Genomic DNA, 16,636 nt, shown 5'->3' on the forward strand with positions numbered 1-16,636 from the left:
CTCAGTATATCACTGTAGCTGACCCGATTAGAAATGAAACAGATAAAGTGTAGAAACAAAGTTTAAAACCACACCTGAGTCCCGTGAGAAACCAGCTTTTAAAGCGACGTTCAAACACACACGGAGTTTATGAGACTTTCATTGTTGAGTGAAGATGATGATGATGATGATGATGATGGTGCATGTGTGGCCCTCATGTCCCTCATCATGTCAGCGCCGCAGTCTCTCCCCCCCCTGGTCGTATCTGCCGTCCCCAGCGGCGTGTATAACTGAGAGTCTGCTGACAGGCGTGACCCGGCGGTTACCCCCTCGCCCCCCCGCCCCCCCCCCCTCGCCCCCCCGCCCCCCCCCCTCGCCCCCACCTCGTCTGTCCTGAAGCAGGTGGCAAACACTGCCGACACGAGACGCTCCCCTCGTCTCCATCCGCCGTCCATGTTAATTTTTTAAAAAGACCTTTCATTCCTTGGCGAGCGCCAAAATCCTCACTGACAGTCGGTTGAGAAAAGTTGACAAAAGTTTCCTTCTTTTTTTTTTTTCTGTTCCAAAAAGTGTTCAATTAATCACCTCGCAGGGCGCGTTGGATGGCAGTGGATAAAAGTCCAAGCTGCAGGGAACACGAGAGAAAACAGCCGGGATTTGTATTCCCCTGCAGCGGCTTTCATACCCATTAAAGGATGTTCGCATCTTTTTAAGCAGAGTGACTTTATTTGCAGCTCGGGGGGTGGTGGTGGTGGTGGTGGGGGGGGGGCTTAAACAGGTCCGGCTATTTGTTGTATTGGATTCTTGGCAGAAGGCCTGCGCCGATCTTGGCCACCCCTGAATTCAGTTGTCATGTTGAGCTTCGGCGTGTCGGTAAATGTGCTGCTCCCTGCACTTACCCTACATACAGGAACTCATGTCTCGGTAATGTAATGGCTCCTTATCAGTTAGAGAGAGAGAGAGAGAGAGAGAGAGAGAAAAGTGTTATCGTGTCGCTGCTGCGAGGAGTCCTCCCACCTGCTGCTGCACTTAAATGGATTATTTTTCAGGAATTTCTCTGTTGATGGATAACGTCCTGTAATCTACAATGAGTGCATGTACATACACTGGAAGAATGCACCGGATCGAATTTATATTGTGTATTGCGGGGATATCGCTCAAAGGCGGCTCACGTTGTCGGTGTGCAGACCACCAGCAGAGTGATGCTACCAATTGTCCATTAAAACCTGCTTTAAGTGTGTTTTTGGCGACTGCGGGTTGGTAGGTTCAATATGGTGAGAGGCCTTTTTTCACACTCGTAACCTGGTCTTTGGTGACATTCGTGTTTTCAAAGTTGAGTTTAAGTTGGTTCTCATTTCTTCAAATCGCTCCTAAAGCACAGCTAAGATGAAGGTTGTTGAAATTTCAATGCAAATCAAGCTGCTCTGACAAGATTGTCTGTATGTTTGTCAGAACAGAATCCTTTATCATGATATCATGAAATGATATCACCTGTATGATATCATGATATATAATGGGCTTGTTGTCATGATATCATATGATATGATGACCTCATGACCCTGATGTTGTGATATAACATGACATCTGTATCATATCGTGATATAATATGACCTCTATTTCATGATATCATGATATCAGGATTTAATATGACCGCTACATAATATTTTGATCAAAGACCCAAAAATGATGATATAATTTGACTTGTACATAGATATATAGATATCGTGATCAAACAAGTCACTAATTTCATAAAATTATACAATCCCTCAAAACCTTCATTTCATGATCTTATTCGCATATAATTTGACCATGTCTGTTATGATATCATTCATCTCAATGTGACACTATGATCTAACGATACTGTGATATAATGACACAACACGTCCTGAAACAAGCTTTTACTCCATTGATAGCCGGTAGAAATAAACAACAACAACATATATTCTGTTATTTGGCTTCTCCTGTTACATCCTGCAAAGGGGACACTAGTGAAAATGTCCAAAGCTGCAAAAAGTATGTCGCACGTAAAACATACAGTGGATTTACGTGATGTTTTTGCTGACAACTTTATAAACAACACTGTTGTCACATTACCCATATAGAAACAATAATATACGCCACTTTAAAGATTTAGAGGGATGTATGTAAAAGTGTTTCAGTCAATGAAAACATTTATTTTCATCAGTCTCTTGGTTGATTCGGTCCCACAATCAATTCCTCTTCCTGTGCCTCTGAGACTGGGAGCCAGAGCACCAGTAGTCCAAACCATCATAATTTGCGCTGGGAGTAAGAAATCACACGTGTCACAGTTTATGTCGGCAGTTGTGGCCCGGAGCGACGGCTGGTTTAGAATTTGGAACAAACTACGAAATCATTTTCTTTTGCACACCACTCATTCATCTTTTTTCCCAGACACCCAGACGTCTCGGGCCTGCTTCCTCTCAAAGTGACGTGCGGGGCAGGTAAGCAGCTTTTTTTCTTTCTTTTTTTCCCCCTCCCTTCCTGGATCCTATGTTAGGTTTTTAAAACTATATTGTGACTCAAATTAAAATGTAATCTTGTTGAGAGTTGACATGACTACCACATGTTGACCTGGCTCATTTAAAAAAAAAAAAAAAACTCCCGGTGTCACGCGGAGGACAACAACACGCAGCCAACTGAGACGATGTTGTGGTGTTAAAAAGGTTATCAACCAATTTAATCTTGGAGTGGTTGATAAAATCATTTAGGCAGGGAGGACAGCTGAAGTCCTCACCCTTTCTTTGATGTCTCCGGCTCTTTGTTCAGCTTATCTCCTGAGACGTTTCTTCACAGGTGACCGTTAAACGGATGGCCGGGCGTTCAGTCCCCCAAGGGTCTGCGTTCGCCCTGGTGTTGTTTCACCTCAGAGGCTCGCCAGAAGGTCTGTCAGGACTGCGATGTTTTACAGCTCGGTCTGCGGACAAAAACACCTCTCAACCAAATCCCCTCAACAACATCTGCTGCCAATTTAGCCGAGGCATTCCTGCAGTCTCTCCTGTTTAATATTCACCGGGGTTAGGATCTGCCGGGACAAGGCTGTGGACGGCACCGGCGAGGAGGAGGAGGAGGAGGAGGAGGAGGAGGGGCAGAACCGACTCCCACAATCCTTTGGTGCGCGGTCCAGACACGGTGAAAAATGAGGGGTTAACAAAGAGTGAGCCGGAGCAGGGGCAGGTTAACTGGGCTAATTTGCAGGGATAATAATGGCGTTTGCGCGAGGCCCATTGGGGAGCAGCGGCGTGGAACGCAGACCCGACGGTGCAACCCGCACAGGAAGTTTACAACATGGCCCGCCAAATCAAAACATATTTAATCATCAAGCGAGCAACAAGGAGCTGGCAGCAGAGGCCCGAGCCAAGCAGCCACGGTGAAGATGAAGACAAATGTTTGGCGAGGAGGCCAGACACCAGATCTGCACCTCAAAAGCTCTCAAGTCGGTGAAACACCAGATTTTATTGAGCAACCCAAAGGCACAACGTGTCAGGGGTGCATATTCCCTTCTGTTTCTGCCAGTAGCCCCTAGCGTGATATTAAGTACATTATATATGTTTTTAATTATTCTCATGTGGGAATATATATTGCTGTACCATGAAATGAACAATAAACCCAGATGCATTGATGCTTTTACAGGAAATTACTTAAGAATGGTACAGCCGTTAAAAAAAACAACCATGTTTTAAGCTTTAGTCGTGTATCAAGCATACGGAGCAGCACGTATGTTCTGCCTGACTGAGTTAGGAGAGAGCAATAACCCAGTTAATTGATAATTAGAGCCGTGGCCTCCTTAAATGCGGCCACACAGTGTCCTTGTGAATTTTTATGGATGTATCCCAGGCACTGCTAACTTTAGAAACGCAGGAAACTCAGACCGGTTTCCTCTGCGGAGTGCAATTTTATCTGTTTATGCTTACTTCTGGGAGCAAATGTATTTACGTATATGTATCGTGTCTCAAGAAATACAATACCTTGCACAAAAGGAAACTTTAATAATAAAAAAAACAATAACAAGAGAATGAAAAATACTCTAGTTGGATGTATTTATTTCATCCAGTAATTTGTGGGAATATTATTCTAAATCGTATGTTGAACCTATCAAAAACTCCCTGGGCTTTTTCCTTTTTTTGGGTGAAATTGCATTTTATGTGAAAATAAAATCTGTATATTTTCTTTGGTGCGCGTCCCCATTCTGACGTGACGCCAACGGTCCTGGTGGGGCGATGGCATTTCAGCAGCCGACACGGGCGGGGGGGGCTGTTTGATGACCCCGTGAACGGGTGATGCAGATCGTGCGACACCTTTGCAGGTCGTCATGGCAACCGCATAAACATCTGTCTCCACGTTCACAAGAGGATCTTCTGAGGAGACCTGGCTTATGTGGGTTCAATGTTTGACTGCTTAAAGCTGAGAGTTAAAATCAGATGTCATGATTACATCATGTGTTGAGTAGTTTTTTTGGGTTTTTTTTTTAACAGGTCTGTTTGTCTTCATGGGATTTGTTCCAACACAGAGTGACCCTGAACGGGATATCGTGTTATAGATATATAGCTATAACAATCTATTTCAGTTCTGCTTTGGCTGGCAGGAAATAAATCTGTGTGGTGATATTCTCAGATTTTAATTGGTTGATTCTGAATCGTATCTAATATAATATACAATATAGTATCTAATTCTGTATATATTATATTGAACATGATCATATTCCATGCAAAGGCAGCTCCTCGGGCAAAGAAAGAGAAATATAGTGAGAAAAGTTCATGAAGGCAAAACTATTTGCTCTGTCTGTTGCAAATCTTTATTCTAAGTAAGCTAATCCTTAATTTATGAACAGTTCGGTAATTGTCAAGGTGTGACTTTGCTGAAAGGTTAAAGTGCTGAACAACAAAGATTCTACAGTTGTTTACATATGTGTCAGTAGACGTTGCACCTTTCCCGAAACCGTAAAGTTTATCGCTGCAGTTGTGTTTTTATGCAGAAAAAAAAAAAACACAAATCCCAAAGGAAAACCTTTTCTGGCTTTTTGTCCAGAGACCCAAGGTGATGCTATCCAGACGTGGCCTCTTAAAAAACAAAACCAAAAAAAACCCATCACATCATAGTTGTGACATCTCTCATTAGTGTGTGTGTGCATGAGCATTGTTGTTGGCTTAGTACAAAAGAGACACTTGACCTCCTGTAATTAGTGTATAAACAGTTCGGTTTATGAGTCCATAGGCTTATTATGCGTCAACCATTTACATAAAAGTTTGATCTTGTTCAAGGAGAAAAGATGTGATTTATTTACTCGTTAATGGCTCACAGACTAAAAGTGTTTTTCTTAAGCTCATAACTTAAAAACCATCTGAAGTAGATGACTTATTATCCACCGATACACAAAAAGGAACATTTATTGCGCATACGTTAAATCATCAGCCATACGCTTGCGTGGCTTTTGTCCAATGACCTGGAATTAAAGCCGAACAGACGTTTCTCCTCCCTAAACTCATGTAACATTCAGTATTTCATCTCATGCCTGCGTCAAAACACATTTAAGGGATCTGTTGATACATGGCATCCATGGGCCGTCGGCGCTCGTGTTTTACATTCCCACCTCATGCCTCACAGACGCATCACACAGCGGAGCAATTAGCCCGACGCTGACAGAGTCCCTAAACATTCAGCGACGGAGGAACACTTTGCTCACTCTGAAAACGAAATGACCTTGGGGGGTGATAGAAAACGCACCGAGTGGCCTCGTTTTTTTTTTGTGTGTTTTTTTTTTTTTTTATGGTTTAGAAATGATTTATGACGACATGATTCATGCCTAAACACCATTAACTACCTAAGTAGTACAAATAGGATGCAGAACTTTAAAAAGTGGAGTACGCCCCGTCCTGAAAAGGAGTTCAGCTGTGCTGAAGTGCTCCTGTTACACAGTCGGTGAAGTGAAAGTCTTTCTGTGCCCGCAGACATTTTCCAAGACAATTTTCTCGAGAAAAGAACAACAGTCTGATGAATACATAGAGTATTTTCCTAACCCTCAACAAGAAGTCAATTTTCGATCTCCTGTTGGTAGAAGAAACATTCGGACTTGTTCGACGTGACCCCCCCCCCAAAAAAAAAGAGCTGAAAAGCAAACACCAGTTGGATCAAACTGCCGCCAGGAGCAATTGATGTCTATCTGGAAGCCTCAGCCGCGGTTCATATATTGTCTGGACTGTAAATGAAGCGTCTCTAATGGGATAATAAGCTGTCAGATATCCAGGTTGAGCACAGAGCTGCTCAGTGTGTCGAACAGCCAGAGGTTTGTGTCCCTTTGGTTGCCTTTTGAGTTGTGCTGTTGGCACAAGGTGAAAGGTCTGCGGAGGGCTGAGGTCACTGCAGTGCGAGTCTCCAGTCAACTGTGACCAGAGACTTTTTATTTTCATTGACACTCCAGACAAACTCCGCTGTGTGTGGTTTTGGGGATTGTGGAGTTATTGTTGCAGTCTGACGAGTTTATCTGAATGTATTCTGACAAAACTACTAGCTGCGGTAGGCTGTCCTTTATTGCAACAACACTGAACCCTGCACCCCGGCAACATGTTCCTATATTTCATAAATTCTCATCTGTATTTGGAAGAAGTAACCAGTGACAGATTGTACTCCCACATTAAGAGCTGGTGATGCACAGAGGAGAGCCAAACTCCAGGCCATCACAATAAACGCTTCACCTTCAACAATGGATATGATACTGCTTATTTAACTGCAATATAAGCCACTATATTTTACATTTTCTAGTACTATCTACCCAAAGTCAATGTTGTTTCGGAGAACTTTTGTGGAGTTTGGGTTAAATGTCTGAAATGCAATCCATTTTGAACACACAGTAGACTCTACACAGCAATCGGTATGTCATTTTCTTTGAATCTGTTACATTCATTCAAAAAAATAAAAAGTGGTTGCAATTCAAGTACATTATTATATTTCATTGTTTGTTCGCTGGGCTGTTTCTAGCAAGTCGCCAAATACAGTTTTAGAGACCGTTTGAAACATGATATCGCCCTGCGGAACACCGTCCATATTTGCAGTCACAAGATTTATCAGTTTATTGTATCTTTCAAGTCACACCGAGAAATAACACTGATAAGGTGAACACACTGAGCGGGGGGGGGGGGGGTTAGGATTGTATGTACTCGTGTAATTTTTTGTTCTTGGATCAAATATGTGTCGCAGGTTTTCTGCAGCAGTGTCGCCTGAACTTACACACAATCCAATACATAGAAAGGTTGTAAAGATAATGGTAACTTCCATTTCAGGTGACTGATAAGCGCAGTTGTTCATCGCGGATTAAAATTAGAGACGGCGACAAAGATTAAAATTGAGCTCTTGTTTCCCGTGAGGGATTACTGTCTTGTGCGAGTGTCACGTCGCGGTGGTTTTTTTTTCATGCCGCACGGAAACGGATAATCGCCGACGTCTTCTTTTCAAGGGACGCCAACGTCGGAGGGAACGGCTCGCAGGGAGCGCAGACATCAGTATTATCCGTTAAGGAAGCCTCTGCGTCGCTAGATAGTCCGCAGCGGAACACGGCAGGAAATTTGGGAAGGAAACAGCCGATGTCTCGCCGAGGTCACGAGCTGCTTTTGAACCCGTGATGACGGGAACACATGGCGCTCTCCTCCAGCCGGCCCGGGCCAAACACACCGATGATTTATCTGTAAACTGGAGTCGGGAATGTGTCGCTCAGGTTCTGGCAAGCCGTTGCCACACGCACTCTGGTGCTTTTGAAGAGTGCCGGGTCTGGTTTTTTAACGGAGAGCCTCTGTGGAATGAGAGCACTTTTTTTCAAATTGTTCAGGCTGCTGTTAGTCTAACAAGAGGTCATGTTTACATTAGAGGAGGAGCCGCCGAAGGGACGGTCCCGACTCTACCAGCCGGGACGGGGCCCTTATGATCAAGATAACACACTTTCTCAAATTACATTACTCACTTTGCTTCCTTCATGTTTATTCAGTGTGTTTAATAATAACCAAAATCAAAGGAAATATAGGGTCAGAGTTTTGTAAGTCTCTTTTCACTTGTTTGTAATTTTTCCAAGCCTGTGGCGCCCACACATGTGACCTTTGGAGATCTGAGTCATGTCAAATCATCCCTAATCCGACGTCACCCTTATCAGCCCCTGTGTACTCTGGATACCTCGGCACCTTCCCCCGCACCGGCTCCCCCGACGTGTGATTGGCTGACCGCGGGTTGATTCATGTGGTTTGCCCCCAATGTTTACCTGTTGCAGGCAGATGTTCCCCAGGAAAAGTACGGACGTACCGTGGATCCAGACCCACTGGGGAAAAAAAGAAAAAGTTATTTAAACTACACAAACCTGCATGACTAATGGTAAACTGTAAGAGGGTCCATTTCTGAGATATTTGAACAGAACAACAGATTTCTCTGTGTTCCTAAATGCAGCACCAAAGGATCAATAATATGGAAATTTGATTTTTATTTTTTTTACATCTGCTCATTGGATCCACTAAGACATTTTAAAAAATATGAAAATAAAAAATAAATATTATCTATGGGGAATTATGTTTGTGATCAGCTCGGGTTTCATTACATTATATAAAAACTACATTCATTCATTTACTTTCTGAGTGTGACACTTTTAGATGATGGAGGTTGATTTTTTTTTTGTGCTCAATCGATTTATTTAAGCTTCAAGGTAATTGCAAAATTAATGAATTCAAAAAAAGAAATAATAGTAAAAAAGTGACATTAAGTAACCAAAATTATGTTATTAAACTATTGAGCAGTGAAGATTAAAGAAATATATTTGCTTTGCCGTCTTTTGTTTCACACTAAACAAAATAAGTTGTCTATATACTGCTTTATAAAAATCAATGTACCATTGGCTATTCACATTCCTTAACAGTAGGAGGCATTAGTGCTTTGTAATGTGAGTTGATAGCTGCTATTTCAGACCACAGAAGAAGATCCACACCACGTTTGTTTACAGGTGACGAAAGGCAGGTATGAAGCAGAACTAGAGATTTGAAGGTCATAATCTCGACACCAATGGAAGACTTCAGTGTGTTTTTTGCAGAGAGGCATTGGCAGGCGAAAGGATGAAACCATCTCAAGTAGCATTTGGACTTATTTTTAAATGCATGTCAATTGAAATGAATTTTATTTCACGTTTGTGTGAAAACAGTGAGTCTGTTAATAGATGGGGTTGATGTGGCAGTAGTTTGAATGAAACTGTGGTTAATTGAGCACAAAATGAAATATTTTGCTGTTTTTCCACATTTGCTGCTCATTTTGGTCTTTTTTTTTTATAACTAATCTATTACCACAGCACTGAGGTATACATAATGATGTCCTTTTGTGTGATGCACATTTGATTAAGATTTAGTGAGTATTAACACTCTGGACTGCTGTTGTTGCTACTAACATACTGGTTTCAGGACAGGAATTCACAGGGAAGCATTACACTGTTTAATAATAGTTTCCATGTTGCTGTAAAAGAATTACATGTTTACATTTGTTTGTGTCCCAAAGCCCTGCTCGTCCCATCGTCCACCGCAGACTGACCTCTGACATGGACTTTCTCCCTGGTCTCTCATGGCTACCACCCTCAGACTGCAGCAGGTACATTATCTCATTGGTTCACGAGTCTTGAGTTCAATACAACAAACTTATTAAATGTGACTACAGCCACAATTATGTAATTTAAAGGCATACAAATGTTCGGAATTTCTGACTTAAACATTTGCCTCCCTTGACACAGTAAACATTTTCTACTCTATATGACAATCAAACTCAGTCTCTCGAAGGCAAGCTTGTAACCTGAGCAACCCTCTCTAAAAATATATTTTCTCAGAAAAGATTGCTAATGTAGTTTACAATTATGTGTATTGTGTAATAAAAATATTGCAATTCATACTGTTTTACAATTTAATTATGGTTTTCGTTCCGTTTTCTTGACCAGGTTTGGATTTACAGTTCTGTCCCTTGTGGGTATTCAACTAGAAATATACAGTATGCCTCGAGTCTCTATCTCAAGTTCTGTTTCTAAGGGAGAAGATTAGTTCCACAATAAAGATGTGCGCGGAAACTATGCAGTGTGATTATATAGCATTACACCATTCTCGCTGACACAGCTGAATAGATGTGCAATCACACCATCAACACTGGCGAGTGCCTCTCATATTAAAGCAATGTGTGCTCGTTCCAGCATTAACCTGCTGGCCCTTCATCATCTCCTCCAGCCCTCCGGCTCTCCTGACTCATCGCTGCTGTGACTCCCGGCGGCGTCCACGGTCAGTGTTCTCTGTGTACTGCTGACGTCTGTGTTTACCAGCCTCGCGTGCAACGTTAGCCCGAGATACGTCGCCGACAAAACAACGCGTGCACAAATGCCCACGTCACGCAACGGCCCGTATGCACAGAGGGTTGGCTCTCTGATAAACAGTTCAGTGGAGATAATGAGTTGATGGGGTGTCACTTTCATTTCGAGTGCAGACTTGACTGCCTCCGCATCGCCTGCAAGCCGAGCCTCGCCCGCGCGCTTTGTATTACCATATGTTGAATTTTTAATCAATTACCGTCCTGAAGGAGAAATACAAAAAGTGCACATTCGCTTCTCCGAAAACGTAGGTGCAAGGACGATGCTCTGATATTTGCATATGGCTCATGTCCGCACTCGTACGCACACCTCTGAGGTGTGTTCCTATATGGCTGGAGAGACCGTGGAAAAATGCTGTCGGCCATTTTTGCGGTAATTAGTAACTCTGACCACTCAGACAGCTGGCCAATTAAATGTGCTCATGGCTGCTGCTGCTGCTGCTCGATGTGTGCAGGGCTTCACACAGAGGTGTAGATGGGGAGGACAAACTCATCCCCCCGTAGTAGGTGGGGGGGGGGGGATGCCAGGAAAGCTTGGCTGTGTCTGAGAGTGCTGTGCCTGCTTGCTTCTCAACGGGCTGTGTGAGCAGATAAGAAAGGAAGCAGAGGCAGAGCTGCTGATTCTGGGTTTATTCCACATACACCCTCTTCCACATCGCCGCTCCGTCTTTCTCCGTGCAGCTGCAGGTCCGGGACTTGACCTGCATTAAGACATCAGAAACCGCCTGACGTGGGTTAATAGGAGCAGTTTTGCAGAACATCTTCAAAAGCTTGTTTAACTGTGTAGTTTTGGCAGTGATTTAAGGAAATGTGCTATTATGGTTTCAATGGAGTTCACATAATCCGTGTTGGCAAATTCGGAATGCCTGGACATCAACCAAACACATCCTCGCTCAACCGATGTCTCCGTCTTCGCTTTAATGTATTTATTAGACATGTATACAAACCCCTTTCTCACAACTCAATGATCAAGACTCACAAGCTCACATTTCCTAAGCTCTATTACTTTTCATTAAATGCACTCGCAACATCCTGTGAGTAAAATCAAATGCTCTTTGTTCTTCTGAGACCTTTTGATGAAACATGCCCAAAGGATTCTTTCTTTCTTCTTCTTCTTTTATTTTTTTTTACTGTAACCATCCTGCTTTTATTGTCTTCTGTAAACCCTCTGATGGGGAAAGTAGTCTCTGTTTAGAACGGCCTACCCAGTGGGCATCTGACAGTGATTTGCTGATCCTGTGCAATTGCAAGATTGCTCTTATCCTCCGAAGCCACAGGGCCCTGAGAGGCAGCCAATCACTGCCCCTCGACACTCTGCTGGTGGCAATTATAGGTCAGTGTGTGTCACGACATCATTGTCTCCCCTTTGAATGGCTCGGCACCGGCTTCTACCGCAATCAGTTGTGTTTCTCTCCAAACCACAATGGCTTGCTGAATTATTGTTTTGATTCTCAAGCTTATCTAAAGTACATTTTTTGCTGCTGCGCCGCTTATAAAGATGACCAATTAATTTTTTTTACCCAGCATGGCGCTCCCTGTCTTGCCCACGCAGATGTTTTGATTGTACATGAAGACAAATTTGAAGCCTGAAACCTGTTGCTTTCGCTCAGCAAGTGACCTTTTAAAGTTAAACCTGCCACTTTATTAAGGTCACGTAATAATTTTGGCCATTCTGTCTTTCAAGTATTTTTTATTGGGAGGCAAAAGCGGGTGCAGTGCAGGTATCATGCATTGTGCAAAAAAAGGCTTCCTTAGATTTTTCTGGTCAACAAACAAAAAAGAAACAGACAATGAAAACTTTTGGCCCTTCTGAATGTAATAGAGCAATACTTAGAATAGCTTGCCAATAATGTTATAAAATATTAAAATATTGTTTTACAGCCATGACTGGGAGAGTTTTGCACAGTATCCTCACTGAATGAATATGTTATCATCCACTAGAACTATTTTTCATACACATACTGCACAGAACACAGGCTTGGCTTGTGTCTTTGAGCGCCAACGTGGCAAACAGGTTAAAATGTTAATGCCTCTGTGGTTGCACGGCTGCAGGATGATGTCTTCTGGACGGGGTCAGCTCAGCCCTCAGAGACATGGCCTCTTTACGGACTCCAAACAAGATAATAACTGGACACATCAACCCTCCCGATCAGCAGAAAATGATTTCTTTGAATGCTTGGTTTAAAGGGAGCAGAGGAGCAGTGACCTCAGCTTCGTAGCCCCTCAAACATCTCAGTCCGAAATGTGCCTTCTCAGATAATCTGCCCTAAAGCACGCCACCGATAAACTTGTTGTTCCCTGTGACACACGTCGGCTCGGCTCACGCACTTCCTGGCTCAGCGTGCACAAGCATGTTGTTTGGGTAGAGAGGAAAGGTATTGAGGAAACCTCAAGGACAACTGGATGCTTTGGATTTTTGTTCAAAGCTTGCTTACGTCCTTCGTTGTTAAACAAGTCTTCTGCAGGAGTGCAAGCGGAAGCTTAAATATCACAAGCACCCAAACAACAGAGAACATGGCAGTAAAAAGTTTTACTCTCAGCTCACCACAATGGCTCACATAAATTCCTTGAATGTTTTCTTGTTTATTGCCGTTATATGTGGCTTTAAGGATTTCACTAGTGCTCCCAATTCCTTCATGCTTCATAGCAGGGGAAAAGGATCCGCAGTTCATTTTGTAGAAGGAAAGGAAACGTCCTCTTGGCCCCCATAAAGTGAACACTTGAGGAAGGGCTTAAGGAAGCACGCAGTTTATATCCCGAGTCCATCCGTCATTAATGTGTAACGTTCTAATGATGGGAAAGTTATGACCCTGATTGTATTAGCCTCAGGGCCGGTGCACTCACTTTGTTCATGGCCTCTGAGCTAAAGCTAATGTGGCTAAGCTTCACAGTGTATAGATTAATCCTGAAAGAAGTCTTGGCCCGCTGACAAGGGACCCAAGTTAAAAGGAAGGTGCAAATTTACAGGACGCCGCGGTCATGTTTTCCTCCAGTGGCTTTAAAAGAGCAGGGGAAGTTCAAATTACTGAAAATCCCAAACACGTGTACAGTGGAGGTGAAACTCTTGGCAACCCATGCAGCTACAAGTTTTTTTTTTTTTCTTCTTCTTCTTCTTTATGTCACTTCCACGCCGGCTTTGGGTTTTCTCCCCCGAGCTGCCTCTTGTCCCATGTTTGTGTTCCTTTTGTTTTTATGACCACTCCAGTGATCCGTTACCACAGCAGAGCTGCCCATATTAACACAGCTGAGGTGCATTACACACACTGTTGTTGCAGGTCCTTACCTGGCTCCAGGCTCTTTTTTTTTTTTTTTTGTGTTCGCTTCTGAAGTGGCCCGACAGAAACTTCAACGTCCTGTCATCAGATTGTTGCTAAATCTTTTAATTTATCAAACAAAAAACACACACATCTTTCATTCTGATACTTAGCCGGTAGCCACGTGTTGTTTCTTTACGCAGACAGTCATTTGATAAATTATACATCATCTAGTAATTTGCATGTTTTTTTCCCCTGAACTGTATATATTTGGAAAGCAACTGAGTTGCTCACAAACAAGTCTAGGGAGTCTCTGGGCATTCAGAGCTTGAGAGGTTTGCGTACATGATAAAGTGAGCAACCTCAGCTCATTTGTCTGGAGAAATATTTAAAGCTATACTGAAAACAATAAAAAAATAAAAAAATAAACATGTCTTCATTAGTAACATAAAGCTGCCCTGAAGCTTTCAGAATACGTAATGTAAATAAACAGTCTGTTTTCATATTTATTTAATTTGCATTCCACCCTGATTTTCTATAATTGTCTAACCACCAGGCTAAAGCTGCAGATATGCAGCTAAATAAGTAAAACAGCTCAAACATCCAGAATAGCTGGAATTTGTAAAAAAAAAAAAATAGATAAATGGTTAAAATTATTTACAAAACAAAACAAACAACTGGTAAAAATGTTATTAAAGAAATGACGAAAATTGGGAGTATAGATTTTTTAATAAGGAAAAACCAAGAAAAAAAGGACAGAAAAATGTATATTTTTTAAAAAGTGCTTCTGTTGATTCTGTTCTGTTCTTACTTACAAACCAGGATTGAAAATTAAAAACAGTAGCTCTAAAATATCATCTGAGAGTTGTTTTATCTTTGCATTTGGAGTATTATGACGCACACACTTGGTATTGAATCGTTGTTCATGGTTTAAGTAGGTTTCACTGCTTTCTTCATATTGCACGTATGCTGTAAGTGGAATCGCAGTGCCAGCTCACCTGTCACATAACTACATCTGCAGTCACGTCCTGACCGATGAATATTGCTGCGGTTATTTATTAAACCCAGGAAATATTACAAGCAAATGACCTGTGAGCCATACGAAGAAAACGCTGCATCAAAGACCTGCTTTTTGTTGGTCAGTAGCGTAATTGCTTTTTGTTGCCCGAAGCACCACGAACAGCACTGAGCGTATTGTACCCGCGACTGAAGTGTGCTTGTCGATTCTCCGCTCGGCCGTGCGGACGCTGGACAAGATGGTTGGTGTGACGCTGGCAAAGACGCACTGTGCTTTGCTCTTTGTGTGGATAAAAAACAACGAAATACTGCAGCATTTGTCGGTATTTTCTGTTGTCATCATAATCACGAGGGGTAAAATACAAACCCAAATATTTCTTCATGGAATTTTATCTTGAAAAAAATGATTGTTGCAATATTTTCACGGTTTTGACTGTTTCCTTTAGGTTCAGCCTTGAACCGTTGCGACTCCAGGAAGCTCTTGGCTCCATCGTCACGCAAACACACACACACTTCTTCCATCATCCACTTAGTGCCACATAACTAAAGAATAACATTTATAAGAATAATAAAAGTGCAATCAGAACTTTTGTAGCACCTGCTTGTTACGAGTGTGCTTAATTTGCAATCACACGCGGCACAGTCTCTATAATTTGAGTCCATGGAGTCCAGGTGGTGGAGAGACGGCAAGGAGCTGGGTAATATCCATCAGTGTGGGGTTTGTCGGCTTCTCTCTGGGCTTTGTTGGCGGTACTGAGAGAGAGAGCCAATTGCAATAAAGGTTTTTATGATGTGGCAGAAGCTGGATCTGCGATACGGTGCCAAGAGCAACCCAGCTGTTACATCCGATACGTGTCACCGTGGCGAACGTATATAGGGTTTCAGATGATGGATTTTTGTTGTTTGTAGTCGTTTTTCCTTGATTTTTGTGCTTTGGGCTTCCGACTTTGCCTCTTACTCCCAACTTGTTGCCACCGGGTGTGATGTAATGTCAAAATAATGAAGTGAAATACGACCTGTTGTCAAGACAATCCAGTGCAGGAAGGCCGGCTGCATCTGGTCGAACTAACATGTTGGCATGCAGCACATCAGTGGCATCACTGAATCAGTATTTTTGAAATATATTTATTTAGAATATGGACGTGCTTTTAGGAATTGGGTTTTACTTCCTGTCTCACTGATTTTCAATTTTGTTTAGTCAAGCTGAAGGGATTCCGTTATTAGCTTAAACAACTTTATGAGAGTTTTAACTGTGTTTGACATTCATTCACATGATTAAAATTGATCTAAGAGCGGTTTTGTTTTTTTTAAAGTTCTTTTTCCACATCAAACCCAGCGCCCACTGTCTCCCTCGCCGTCGCTCTGTCAGCGGCGAGCTGGCGGCGGCGACACTCAGCAGCGCTGGAGCCACTCTCACAGATGGACCTTGAACTCTTTGAAGGGACGTCTGGCCGTTGCGGCGAGGCCCCCACCGGCAGCCCCTTGCTGCCCGACCACAAAAACTGTAACTCTATAGCTTCATTGTCACGCTCCATATCCTCCCGGTGACCCCGAGCCCAATTATACAGCTGACCCAGGGTTGATGGCATAACCTTGGGCGTCTTTCGGGGTCTGCTGGGGCTCAGGGGTGCACCACTTGTCTATCATGGCATGTCAGCGCTCTGCGTTAACCAGACACTTCCCTGAGTGGTCCCCGTGGGGTTTGAGGAGGAAGAGTGGCTCCCATGCTCGACCCTGTGTATTTCATCACAGTCAGCCGCTGTGGCTTTTCTCTCTGGATAAACATTATAACAAATAGACTTTTCTTCTATAATATGTTTGTGTAAAGAAATTCCTTCTCAAGAGGAAATATAGAAGTCTGTGCATAATTCATCAAGCATTTACCTTCAAGTATATGGAAGGGCTTGAATATACAGACTTCACTTTCTGGTTCTTCAGCATTCAGGACTGCAGCACACTGCCTTGTATGCAGACATGACATGTATGCACACTGAATCTCATTGCATTTC

Source organism: Blennius ocellaris (genome assembly GCF_963422515.1).
Source record: "Blennius ocellaris genome assembly, chromosome: 9".
NCBI classification, from domain to species: Eukaryota; Metazoa; Chordata; class Actinopteri; order Blenniiformes; family Blenniidae; genus Blennius; species Blennius ocellaris.